General features: G+C 41.3%; 1 protein-coding gene across 3 annotated transcripts in view; it reads right to left on the bottom strand.

Moving 5' to 3' along the window:
- The window catches only part of LOC113061477 (zinc finger protein 423-like), a 144853-nt gene that overhangs the window by 101465 nt on the left and 30031 nt on the right, over positions 1-13357 (bottom strand). The window lies entirely within an intron of this gene.

Raw genomic sequence — 13357 nt, forward strand, 5'->3', positions numbered from 1 at the left:
CAATAAAAAATAATAAATACAAGCAGGTCTTATCCGGTGTTGGCGAAGCTATTTTGAGACCGTAGTTTGCCAAGGTAGAACTTATGAAAAAAAACTGTAAAACTGTAAACTAGTCATGTTACTTTTTAAAAAAGTATTCAATATATACAGTACATATTCACACACACACACACACACATATACATAAATAAATAAATATATAAAAATACATATTCACACACAAATATATATATTAATTCACTATAATGAATCATAAATTCCAATGCTGCACATGAGGTAAAGAATCGTTTATGAAGAACCAATTCACCTGAATCAATTAAACTTTCCAAAGCTATATTGTAATCACTAATCGCTAGAAAATGTACCACATTACTGGAATAGCCCCACTGTTAAAAATGACCTAAAAGAGATCACTTTTCTTAGCCTCTCAGCATAAATCCCAACCCTAAGTGTGTCTAGTCTCAGTCAAAACTACATCAAAGCTCCCGTGAGCCGCTAGACTGAAGTGTAAGAGAGGGGCCTGAGGCTTCGAGAGCTGCTTGAGCATGAGCCATCCAGTCGCTTATGGAACACAGTAAGGACCAGTGGAGAAATCTGCCACTGCAATCCTCCTTCCGCCATTGTGGCTCCATTTTCACACCTTATTATCACATTAAAGGCTCTACGCTGAAAGGACTACACATGAGACTGGAGGAAGAGGGAGGAGAGAGCAAGATTGAGTGAGAGGGAAAGAGAGAGAGACAGAGGAAGAGAGACAAGACAGTGTACAAAATGTGGGGTGGTAAGGGATTTGAGACAGAACGAGAGCAAAGAGGAACAGATATGATTAATCCAAATTAAGACACAAAAGGTGAACGTCATACCTGCCATTAGCATGCACATTTGGTGGTCGGATCAGAATTGAAAGCGCTTGACCACTTTAAAAGCCATGCGATTGCATCATGCTTACCCAGACCACATATGGAGGTGGTCAGATACATTATGACCACACTTGGCAAAAGTGTCAATGCAAAACAAAACAAAACAAAATAATTCAAAACATTATGATTGACTGCAAGTTCGCATTGAAATCTACCTCCACCCAACAACCGACGGAGAGAACTAAATCCCCAAGATCAGTTGCTACTTCCATTTCATGACAACATAAATGTGATCAAACAACAGAAGGTCAAGCGATCAGGTCACCTGACTTTATAATCAATATCTCATAAATTATTCCACTGGACTACACTTGGAATCTCGTTTCAATCCCTAGATCCTCACTCACGTCACTCACTTTCTATAATCGGAAGGGAGTTTAAAAAATGTTTTAATCACTTTTATTCCCTAATAGCATAATTTACTGTGGCAATGCATCTTAGCACAATAGCACACAAAATAAATCACTGAATTATCCATGCATGTTTTTCAGATTCGTTAAATGACAGAACGTGTTCAGTAAACGCAATTTCTGATGCAATACGCAACCAGTTTCCATTTCTCCAATACACCGAGTTGGAAAAAAATATGAAACGTGTTAATGAAAGAAATTAATTTTTTTTTTTTTTAAAACAACGTTGCCAACCAGGGAAACCGAGGAGCTGAGAAAACGAGCAGGGGAAAGAAGGAAACGTGAGGGCAGAGGTAGTGGAAAAAAGGAGGGAGGAAGTGAGGGCCGGAGTGAGGGAGGGCTGCTCACCGACTCCCCTGGGCTTAACATCCTGTCTAATCATCCTGGACTTGTGCAATCAGAGAGAAGCAGGAGGTGGCCATTCCTGTGCTCCACACATTCTGATCAGCTCTAATTTGGCCAGGCCTGGCACTGCATTACGTTGCGCCGCAGCAGCCCACGCTAATGGGGCCTGCGGATCGGAGCCCAGCCAGAGGAGAGCCTGGGCTTCACTTTGGGCCCCAGCCCAGTCCGGACTGCAGGTGGAAATGGTTGAGGGGGGTTGGTGGGCTAGGTATCTGGAGGGGCATTTGGATAAGGAAGCGTTGAGGTGCTCTAGTTTATATCTCTCACCAGAGCAGAGGGTAGAAAGGTGGGGGTGAAGGTGGGGGCGTCGCGGTGGTTTGGAGGGTGGTGCAGGCTGGTCTAGGGGGTAGGAGGGGTATGGCCATCTGTCCAGTGGTGAGAACACCGTCTGGACAGGGAGGGAAACAGCCCCTAACTGACACTACACTGATAGAACCCTGAGCAGCGGTTACACACATACACACACCCGCAAACACACAAAAGGTGCATTAACTACACTATTTCATCCACGAGAGCTTCTAATCTCGGGGAAAATGGATGGTGGCAGCAACCCTTTAACACTCCCCACCTCTCCTCACTCAATCACACACACACTCGCGCACAAACCCTGATTCCCCCAGGTACCCTCATGCCAGAGGTACAGGCACTGCCAACCAAGGCACATGCCAGCACAACCTGCTACCATGGCAACAAGGGAGGAGCAGGAAGGGACCTTCCCCTACCCTTCTACTCTCTCCATCCCTCCATCTCTCTGCTCTTAAGCAGTGCTGGCGGACAGGAGGCGATGGAAACGAGGATAAAAGTGGCCAGCAGAGCGCTCAACGCCACTAACCTGCCTTTTGAACTGCTCCATCCTTCGTTTTCATTCTCTTTTTTGCATCTTCCTTTCATTACTGCGCCTCTCCCCCTCCCTCCTTTCCTGTAAGTGTATGCCCTCTCAGGAGGGAAAAGGGGAGGGAGGTCTCTAGAGGGGGCCCTCCAGAACACACTCCATTAGAGTGCAGGGCCACCATCATTACAGGGCTCCATTTCTCTCTCTGCAGTGGAAGATTGATACACACGCATCACACAACTCAGCTGCGGTCGTTCCACCTCCGACCGCGGCCTTGACAAACACACACAAGCGCAGACATGTGCGTAAAAACGACACATGGTGTGAAGAGAGGCTGATGGACTTGTGGTGGGGAACAGGTCGAGGTGAGGTCCATGAACGTTTTGAGATTAGGGTTCACCCAACAGACCTCACTTTTGATTTTGCGCAATTGACGGTTAAAATATTTAAAGGGATAGCACACCCAAAAGATAACAGTTATTTACTCACCATCACCAATGTTTTTTAAATATAACTTTACTACTTTTGAGAGAAAATTTGAGGATTGTGTTATCTATGTTTTTTTGCATTCAATGATAATAAAATTTTTGCGACACAAAATAACCATAAAAGTACCCTAAAGGTGGTCCAGACATCTTGGGCAAGTCTAATGAAGCCATACAATATCTTTTTGCACCAAAAAGACAAAAGAATAAGAGATTTACTGATGTTTTTCCTTGAGTCATTGGGTCTGTTAGTCTAAAGCCCCTTTCACACTGCACGCTGGACCTGGAAAAATTACCGGAACATTGCTGGATTGACTTCTGTGTGAACGCAAACACATCCCGGGATTTATTCTGGGATCGATCCCGGGTTGGGGACTTAGTAACATTGCAGGGTTCAGTTCCGGAATGAGCTCTGTGTGAGTAAAAGCCAGAACCAATGCCATAAAGTGTGTGTTGTAGTGATGACGGACGTTATCGTAAAGTTAACGTGCCTAGCGTTTACGACTTGTATATTACACATCACATCCTAATGTCATGTGTCATTACGGGACCTTTAAAATTAATTGTATGATTTCAAAAGACTTACAATACAGCACAGGAGTCATTATGGATCACTCTTTTGGTACTTTTATGCATTTTTGTGCCCTCTTTGAAGCTTGAGAGCGCTAGTCCCAAATGCAGCTGCACTGAAATGGTAAAAAAGTACACATTTTTCATTTTGTGTTCCTGAGAAGACTACTGCTTCCAATATGAGAGCAAGTAATGACAATTTAGCTACACTCTCTCTTTAATGCCCCTACATAGACAAAACCTGTAAAAGTGACTTAAGGTCAAGGCAAGGCTTAGCTGAATCATTCTGAAGCAGCTAGCTGTTTTTAAACACAGACTGACTGTGGCACAGTCAAGCTCAATGGAATCTGGGCTTTTGAGAATACTAAGAGACTAATGATCTTAAAGAAAGTAACTCAAAAGAAACAGTTCTTTTTATGCTCTCCGATATATTCTTAGTGCTCATATAATTCTCCACTCTCCTCCGAACTCCGCTAACATATATCTCCAGCACGCACCGCTCCTGTCAGAAACCGTGCAGCTATTTTTGTTTCATTACTGTAATAGCTGTCAAGCTAGAAAACCTGTGGTAACTGAGCTGCTATCTGTGTTGTTAATGTAGTAGAAATGTGTTAGCGACATAATGTAGTGTTTAATATTTTTATAATGTTGTGCTTCAGGTGGGCTGTTTTGATTTAAATGAGTATGGGAGGCAATTTTGTCCCTTCAGTGTCCTTTTGCATCACTGGAGGTGGAGGACAGACGAACACACTGGCATACCTCACAACAGGGCCTAGACTCCCTCTACTGTGAGAGGGCTAGGTGAGAAACAAGGCAAAGAGACTGCACTTCTGTGTGCATGTTTGTGTGTGTGTGTGTGTGTTTGGTAAGGGTTAGTGACTGGACAACGGAGTTGCGAACTTGATTGAAAGCTCCATTTATCAGAGTAGAAGTGATTACTGCAGTTTTTGAAACTAACGACCTTGGTATGCTGATGACAAAGACAAACACACACACACACACACACACACACACACTCTCAAGTGCTCTTTTGAGACTTTGCCGTTCCAGGTGCCAAACACTTTCCACCCCTGCATGTTCATGTATGTGAGAGTATTTTATCAATGCTGTAAGTCAAGGTGTGTGCTGCTGTCTTCTTTCATGTGCAAGAGTGATCTGTTAATGAGTGTTAGGGGGTCCCCAGCAGGGGATGTGCCCGGAGCCCTCCTCACTCTCTCAAAGCCAGCTGGAGCCCCTGTCCCACACTCTGCGGGCCATTATCAGCCTGTCCCAGCACCAAGAACTCACACAAATATACCCACCATAAACCTACACTACAGATACAAACAACAGAAACACACTAAACAAGGGTATTATAAAAAGTACAATCAACACACAAACAAATTCACTCTTAATTGACCAACTCAGTCCTTATTCTTAAAAAAATGAGTGTTTATAATTATGTAATTCTGTCAGAGCTACACATTTGCTTGGTGCTCAAATTGGGTTCGGTTCAAGCCTAGCCTGTCAGTATTCCTTTCTAACATTTTAATCAAGAAAAAGCAAAAAATCGGAAAAGTAAAAAACCAAAGATACTTACAATTATTTTACATATTTTAAATTAATATATATTCATTCCTAATATTTTGTTGAACATAAAACCAAAAATGTAAACTTAAATTTTTAAAAGCTGGTTCATCTCCAATTCTTAAGACATACCCATTTTCACAAATGTAAAGCGATGCTTCAAAAAATAGCTTTAGCAATATTTTCAGAAGATGTATTCATATTCATATGTTACGATGTAATTCAATGGTGCTCAAGAGTTCCAGTCATTAAATGCAGTCCCGGGGGTCGGCATCCTTTCTAAAAATGGTAGATTGCATATTCTAGTGAAAAAGAAAATAATATTAATATTCATAAATCTTGGCCAACTTTTTAAACCACATGCTATTGCAACATGGTCTGATTGAAACTCAGATTTAACATAGTATGTTTTTCCTTATAATATTATATAATATTCATAGTTCTACAAATACCCCTTTCTTAGTCTTTATATTAAACAGGGTTGTGTTTGTTGAGCCTTGGGTCGCGTTTGTATGTGTGTGACAGTGGCGGAGATTTGGGGGGGGGGGGGGGGGTGCTACAATTGCCAAGATACCAAACCACCCCACCCAGCACACTTTCTCTCTCAGGAAAGACAAACAGCCATGTTTGTGTGGGGTAATTAGATGAGGAGAAGTGAATTAGCAGAATCCACAGAGCAGTCATGTTGCCGAGCACAGCCCCGCCTTACAGGGACCTGCTAATTACCCCTCGTTAAGTTGATATGTGTTTTTTTTTTTTAAGTGTGGTGCAGCTTCCATCATGAGAGCGGGAAATAATTAGCATTGGTGTGATGCTGCCCTTAATGGACACCGCAAGGCATCCTCCACGCTGATGGGAGGAACAAAATGACAAAAGTGACAAAGGCTCAAGAAGATGTTTTAGTGCCACTAAGTGTCCACAGATCTAACAGCACAACTAAGTTGTCTTTCTAATCGCTCACATTGCAAAATAAATGTTAAATACAAAATGACATAAATCTGCTTGACAAGCAGTTTTCTTTTCTGTGTTGAATTTTGGACAAAACTGATAAGCACATGGTTAGTCATCAAACTTTTTAATTTGTATCCTCAAAACAAATTTAAAACAACGTAAAATTTAGATACATGTATTAACTAAAAGTTTGTAAACTTTTAGAAGTGCACTAGTATATAGATGCTAAAAGACAGACTAAAAGCCACAAATGTCAGATTTTGATTTCATGTGATCTTAAAATAATGCAATAAAAAGCTTTCCATTTTGCATTGTGGGTTTCGCTTCACCAAGACAGCAACTCGGCTAAAACGTTTTGAGACCTTAGCTAGGGAACTCTCTTTATGACTAGAACCGTTAAAACTCCATTTCCCCTTCCGCCACTGTGTCTGCTCTTAGTTATGCTGTACTGTGTGTGCGTTTAAGCGCAATAGAATGTGTTTTGATTTTTTTTAAAGCACTAAAAGGGGAAATCCACATACAGTATGAGGTCATACTCGCATGTCAACCAATATTAGACAGAAATGGGGATCAGAAGAGAAGTGTGAGAGTAAACTTGGTTTGGGGAAAAGAGTGGCACACACACACACACCAGATTACAACTAAACCCCAACAAAAGAATGAGTGCTGTGCTGTACTGGAAACATATCAGCTCCAACTTCAACAAGACTTTTTTTCCTATGAAAACATTAAAGCACAAGGCTGTCTTTCAACTACACCACAAATACACACACACACTCGAACCAGACATGGCCAAATGTAAACCAGACCAAGCCCGCATTAGTCAGCGAGACCAAAGGAATTGTAGAACTGCTCTGAGCTCGATTAGAGATGTCTGATCTCATCACATGAGCACAGCCTACCTGTCCAAATCCATCGCTCATCCTGTCACTGAAAACTGGTACAGATACGCTCACTGATAGAAAAGACACAATGGATAGGTGATCCAGGTTTAATATGGACTCCACAGCACCAGCACCTTCATACCTTAGGGGTATACAGTCCATTCAGAAGAGCTGTAATGATTCATTTTGTTACTAGGGTTTGGTACCTACTGAATAGTGTCGGTTCCACAGAGTACCGATTCACGTTAAATCAATCAGGGCCAAATTTCGGTACTTGAGAATACATCTGGGAGTATACGCTACAGAGAGAGAAACAGAGAGGGCAAGCCCAAATGTTCTGAAGTGAGGTTATATTTTGTTTCTGTGAAAATGTGTACGCGAGTCCATTTATAAGAACGTAATTTACTCTATAATATTACCGCTTCATTTCAGAAAACTATAATCAGCATACTGTATACACACAGAAATGGCATGGCAACCTGTCAAAATAAAAGTACAGTTTAACATGTAAGAGAAATATATTACTCTTGTATTACTTTTGTACAGAATAAAGTACATCTTTAAATATTACATTTTCTATCAAATTTAAATAAAACAATTAAATAAGTAAAATAAATATTAAAACCAGATTAATCACTTAATTGTAGAAAAAAAAATATATAATTAGAATATAAAAAAAAATATGTTGGAGAAAGAAAAAGTTTGTAGGGCCCTATTGTTCAAAATCTAAAAATTGAGACGTTTGGACTTTATTTTTTCACTGAAATAATTGTTTTCGTAATTACAAAGAGAGTAAATTACTAAAAGGAGGAACCATTGGGTACTGGTTAAAAAGTGAACTGTACCCAACCCTAGTTGTTACTATTCCAATTTCAACAGCAGCTATTTTGCAACTGAATATACTCCTTTAATTGTTAGTTAAATATTATTTTTTACTAATAAATTAAAATTGAACAATAGAATATAGCCAGCTTGTTAAAATAAAATAAAATAATATAAAAACATCATTAATCTGCCAATGTTTTGCTAATTTAAGATTATTATCAATGGCCACCAATCCTGCCATTTTGGAGTAAATATTGAAATACTGATTTCAACATTTGAATCTTGTTTCTCTTAATGCATGTATATATAGTGGTCATTCTTCCCTCCATAAATTGCCATGGGCCATCAAATAGCACTAGTTGGTTGACCACTAGCTATAAAGCCGCATGTATGGTACATCTACATCCAATCTGTGCATATTCTGGTTTGGAGCTGGGACAAGGGCCCCTGATGCCCCAGTGCTTGAGCAGGTGCACTGTGTGCACGTGGTCTCTCGGGGGAGCGCAAGGCCTAACGCGGTAAACACAGGACCTAGTTAAAGTGAGCAGACCTCTCTCTTTGGCTCTACTGGCCTCCGCTAGCTGCGTTTCCACAATACCTCACGGCCCCTTGGGACCCCCGCTTGCCAGCCACACTGTACCAGTCTCCCCTCCTCTAGAGACCCAGCACCCAATGCATACACATGAAAAAAAAAAAGTTAGAGATGATGAAAGAGCACGTCATGGAAGGATGGGAATTAAATCACACAAAACACACAAACAGCCGTACAGCTGCTCGCTGATGCCATCACCTGTTCCAGCCCGTGGTTCTGTCAGTCGACAAACGAATGTGCGATCATCGCGTACACACTTCTACGTGGAAATATACGCACGCGGCGACTTGCTAAAGCATACACACACACACACACACACACAGAGAGAGAGAACCTCACCTCCTCTTCACACATTAAAACTGTTTTCCTGTCGCTGCCTTGGGGAAATTAAAAATATATTATGGACCTCCAGAGGTTCATGCAAGGAGATGAAGAAAAATAGAGAGGGACATAAATGAGATAGCGAGACAGACAGCGAGACATGAATGGTGAGAGAGGAAGACACACAAAAGCACTTGAGGGATAGAGAGATGGATCTCTTGGTTGTGTCCTCTTTTCTAAACTGCCCACTGCATCATGGAGAAAGAAGGCCATTTTGGGGCTGCGATGTTGCCGACGGTCATCATCGCTCCTGTCCTCCTCCCACCCTCCCCTCTCTTGTTCCCAGCCACCAAACGGAGAATGCATGGTTGAATCCAGCTCAGGTTAGATTCCAGAAGGGACAGAGCATGTGCAGGAGCCAGGAGACTGACTGATATTTCACTCTGTGTGTGAGTCGGTGCATACACACACAAAATCATCTAACAGATCTCGCCAAACCTCTGGTTCTCAACAGTTGCCTCAAAAAATAGTCTGTTTTGGGTCAGACTGAACTACTGCTAGATCAATTGAGCTAATGTTGCATTGCGATATAAATATGTCACCAAGGTTACGCTACCGAGCTGGTTCTGGCAAATCTGTTTGAATGACTTGTGGTAGTCCTAAAAGCCAAAAACAAAAAGTGGATCCCATTGCAAGAAACAAAAAGAATCCACATCCAGGCACTCACATAGCAGAAAAAATAGAAAAAGCCTTTATTGTAAAACAGGGCTCCATGTTAAAAAACACCAACGCGAATCAGCCCAAACAGGCCTTAGTCAGGGTGTTAGACAATAGAGAATGAGAACTAGTTAAATAGATACACCTGTGACTACATTTTCTAAATCTAACCAAAATCTAACCACTAGATGTCTCTTAAGAAAGTGTTTTGCACATTACACCACCATTTTCTAGAGAAACGAGGTAGAAAATAAATGCTTTCTTGGAGTTGTGAGTTGTATATTGTAATTTTTTTTTTCAATTGTGTAAAAAAAAAAATCATTATGACCGTCGACTAACTGCTGCATTTCTTTGAACAAAAGACAGTAAAAACAGGAATACTGATAAATGTTATCACAATTTACTTGTTTTCTAAATTAAATTTGAATTTATGTTCTATTTTTTATCAACATTTAAAACAGTTTTATATAGTTGTTCTATGTTTTAACATAATTCTGATTAATAGAGAGTTCAAAATAAATAAATAATTTAAAATGTATTCGTTTTTTTTGTACCAATGCAAAAGTTTTATCATTCACTTATCCATTTACTGTGTCCTTGCTAAATAAAACTATTACTTTCTTAAAAAAATCTTACTGATGGCAAACTTTTTAACAGTAATGTATATATATATATATATATATATATATATATATATATATATATATATATATATATATTATTATTTATTTTTTTTTATTTATTTTTTTTTATCAGTGTCAAGGTAATAATTAGTATAACTTTAATTAAAGTGTTGAGACCCCTCAGGGACACATCCCATGTAAACGCCCTGACTAAAATCAGGTAACCCCAAAAACCAACCTATTATACAGGCCTTTCCTAAACACTGATTTATTAGTCAGCTGGTCATTCAGGCAACCTGCCAATTAATATTTTTTTTAAATATAGCATTTAAAAAAAAAAAAAGTGTCATTACGTCCCAAAAAAGATATATTTTTTTCTTTCTGAGGCATATTAAATGTGTTTCTAAAAATGTATAGTATATATATATATATATATTTGAGCCAATTAAAATATTAGCAAGTAAAAATCAAATCTTCTGCACTGAACTGACTGCAACACTTTCTCCCCCTTTCATTCTGGCCTCAACAAAAGTTTAACGTGTGCCGAGTTTGACAGCTTAGGCTATTAAGAGGGTCATAAATAGGCCTGGTTCGGTGCCCCGCTGCCAAATAAAACCAGAACACAACAGCTCCCTTTCTGCCTGAGGAATACACAGGTGACCAAAAAGCTCACATTACGGGTGAGGTCACAATGACTCGCCCAGTGTGGGTGAGACCGAGGGAGAGCAGAAGGAGTCATCTGATTGGCTGCATTAAGAGGTCCTGCCGGCCCACCAATAGCTGAGGGAGGAAATGAATAAAATAATTCAATTCAAGACCATTACAGCCCCGATCGGCCAGCGCATGGGGATATGAGCAGCTTTTTTCCGCAATGAATCATAGTCGGGGGCACACACACAAATTGGGTGCTTGTGTGCGTCGATGTGTGTGTGAGTAATAATGTACTTGATCCTTGCAAATGTGCATCAGACGATGTCCTATATGTTGATAAAGCAAAGTCTCTAGAGCTATTGTTTCAGTGTGTATGTGTGTGTGTGTGTGTACGCATTCAAAAACACCGCTCCGGTTCTTTGACAGGAAGCAGGAAAAACAATGCTCAACTTCACAGCTCTGATGGCACTTATAAAAAACAATTCCCCCTCCCTGACCCGTCTTTGGAAAAAAAAATGACAAGCTTATGCATCTGTCTCTATAAACTCGCGCTCTCCCTCCTCTTCCTTTCCTTCGACCGATCCCACCCCCCCACCCACACCACCATCTCCCAGAGTCTCCAGTGTCAGACCTGGCTCATTTTCTCTCTTTTCTCCTTTCCTTCTCTTCTTCCCCTCTGGGCCAGGGAGGGACGGGTTGTTTTTCTATCTCAGGGAGCATGGGGTGGAGAGAGAAAGAAACCGAGTGAGAGAATGGGAGACAGAGGGAAACGGGGGGTGTACCTCCGGCCCGCTCCCCCAGCGGGACAGACCGAAGGGGCCTCAATCAGTTCCTTTGGGGCCCACGGATGGGGGCGGGGCTATAACTATTTTCTTTAACATCTCCACTCCTTAACTCCAATCCAACCTCCCCCCCACCACCTCACTCCAAACTCAGCACACATTTTCCATCGAGGAGAAGGACGGAAGGGGGAACGAAGTGAATTTAATACCAGGAAAAGCCTGCCAGTGTCCTTGTCGACATCATCTCCTAGGGAATAAAGGGAAGGAAGGTTTTTTATCTTTTTAAATAAGAGATGGCGAGCTGCCCCCTGAGCCTCAGCACAGCAGCACAAACAAACACAGAAGAGAATATAGATGGGGGAAGGGATTGAGCGAAAGAAGGAAAAAAAGGGAGACAAAGAGGAAAGAGAAAGGAAGAAAGAGGAGGTGATGCGGAATGCGACCAAGTCCACCCGGAACAGAGGTGGGGAAAAAAAGGCTGATTAGCATGAGCAAATGGGGTTACGGCACAAAAAATGAAGGAGAGAGAGGGATGGAGGGAGGAGGAGGAGAGGCAGGGAGGAAGAGCGGAGGGTTTAGAGAGAGCCCTGGGACTCCCCTTCCTGCTCTATCTCACACACGCAGCACTTTGCAGCCACCCAGGACCTCAGTCAGCACCCCTGCAGCACTCCCTCAGGGCCAGTTAGGAGGGGCCCACGTCATCCCCTCAGGCCCCTGGGGGCCACTATCTTACTCCATTCTCTCTGCTGAGCTCACCAGGATGCAACGAACAAATACAAACTCTTAAAAAAAAGCATAAACACATCTAACACACTCTCGATATCTGACTTTAGTGATTTCAATAACCTAATGACTAATAAGATTCCAATAAAGGCCATATATTATTTTACTTAGGCCATGTTTTTTTATTGGGATAATAGAGGGATGACAGGAAATTACAGGGAAAAGGGGGAATGGGTCCGGGAAAAGGCCTCATATCGACACTTTTTGTGTTTTTCAGCATTTTTAAGTCTTAAGGTACAGTCACACTTACCATTCCTTGAACAAAATTTCCGAGATCCAGTCAATAGTAATCCACATGATCTGGAGTTAAACAATAAAGTACCTCAGGGAGAAAAGATGTTACTCTTCAGGAAATCAGGAAATCACAACTGGCAATATATGTTCGGAATAAATACACTTTCCTGCACACAAAAAAAGTTTGTCTTTGTAATATTTCATTAAAATAACTTTCAAAAGCTTCCTTTTTGACTGTCATCACCCCCTCCTGCCACTAACCAGTCATATAGAAACCACTTTCCACAATCTAATCAAATCTCAACAGGTGAATGATATCACATCCCACCCTACTATCTTTCACTGCTGAAGGGAGCATGGGCTAATACATTCATAATCCAAATAAATGCATAGCTGTGTAATTTGTTGGATAATGTCCAGTCAAAAAAAACGGAGCTCGGTTGATGCTGTGGTAACATTTTCACACTCCCATCCCATCCAAATCCGAACATAAACGTATCCCTAATTTGAAAATGCTCAAGAAGTGAAAAGGGCTTCTGAGGAAATAGGTTGAAAAGCAAAATCTAATATTCAGAAAGATGCATGATCTAAAACAGCCCGGTTGGATTTTGCCAGATAGAAATCTTCCTCTACAGAGAGGAGGTGTAGTCAAACTCGTCAAGTCGTGCAATATTACATTCGGAGCGTTGCAAAGTGCCTTTACGTTCAGACAGGAAGCGCTTCTAAGCCTCCAGTCCAGCATGCACCTGGACGCCATCCTCTTGTGCCTTATGAAAAACTCTCCCTCCTTTCCTCCCTTCCTCCCT

This window comes from Carassius auratus, chromosome 43, assembly GCF_003368295.1.
Source record: "Carassius auratus strain Wakin chromosome 43, ASM336829v1, whole genome shotgun sequence".
NCBI lineage: Eukaryota > Metazoa > Chordata > Actinopteri > Cypriniformes > Cyprinidae > Carassius > Carassius auratus.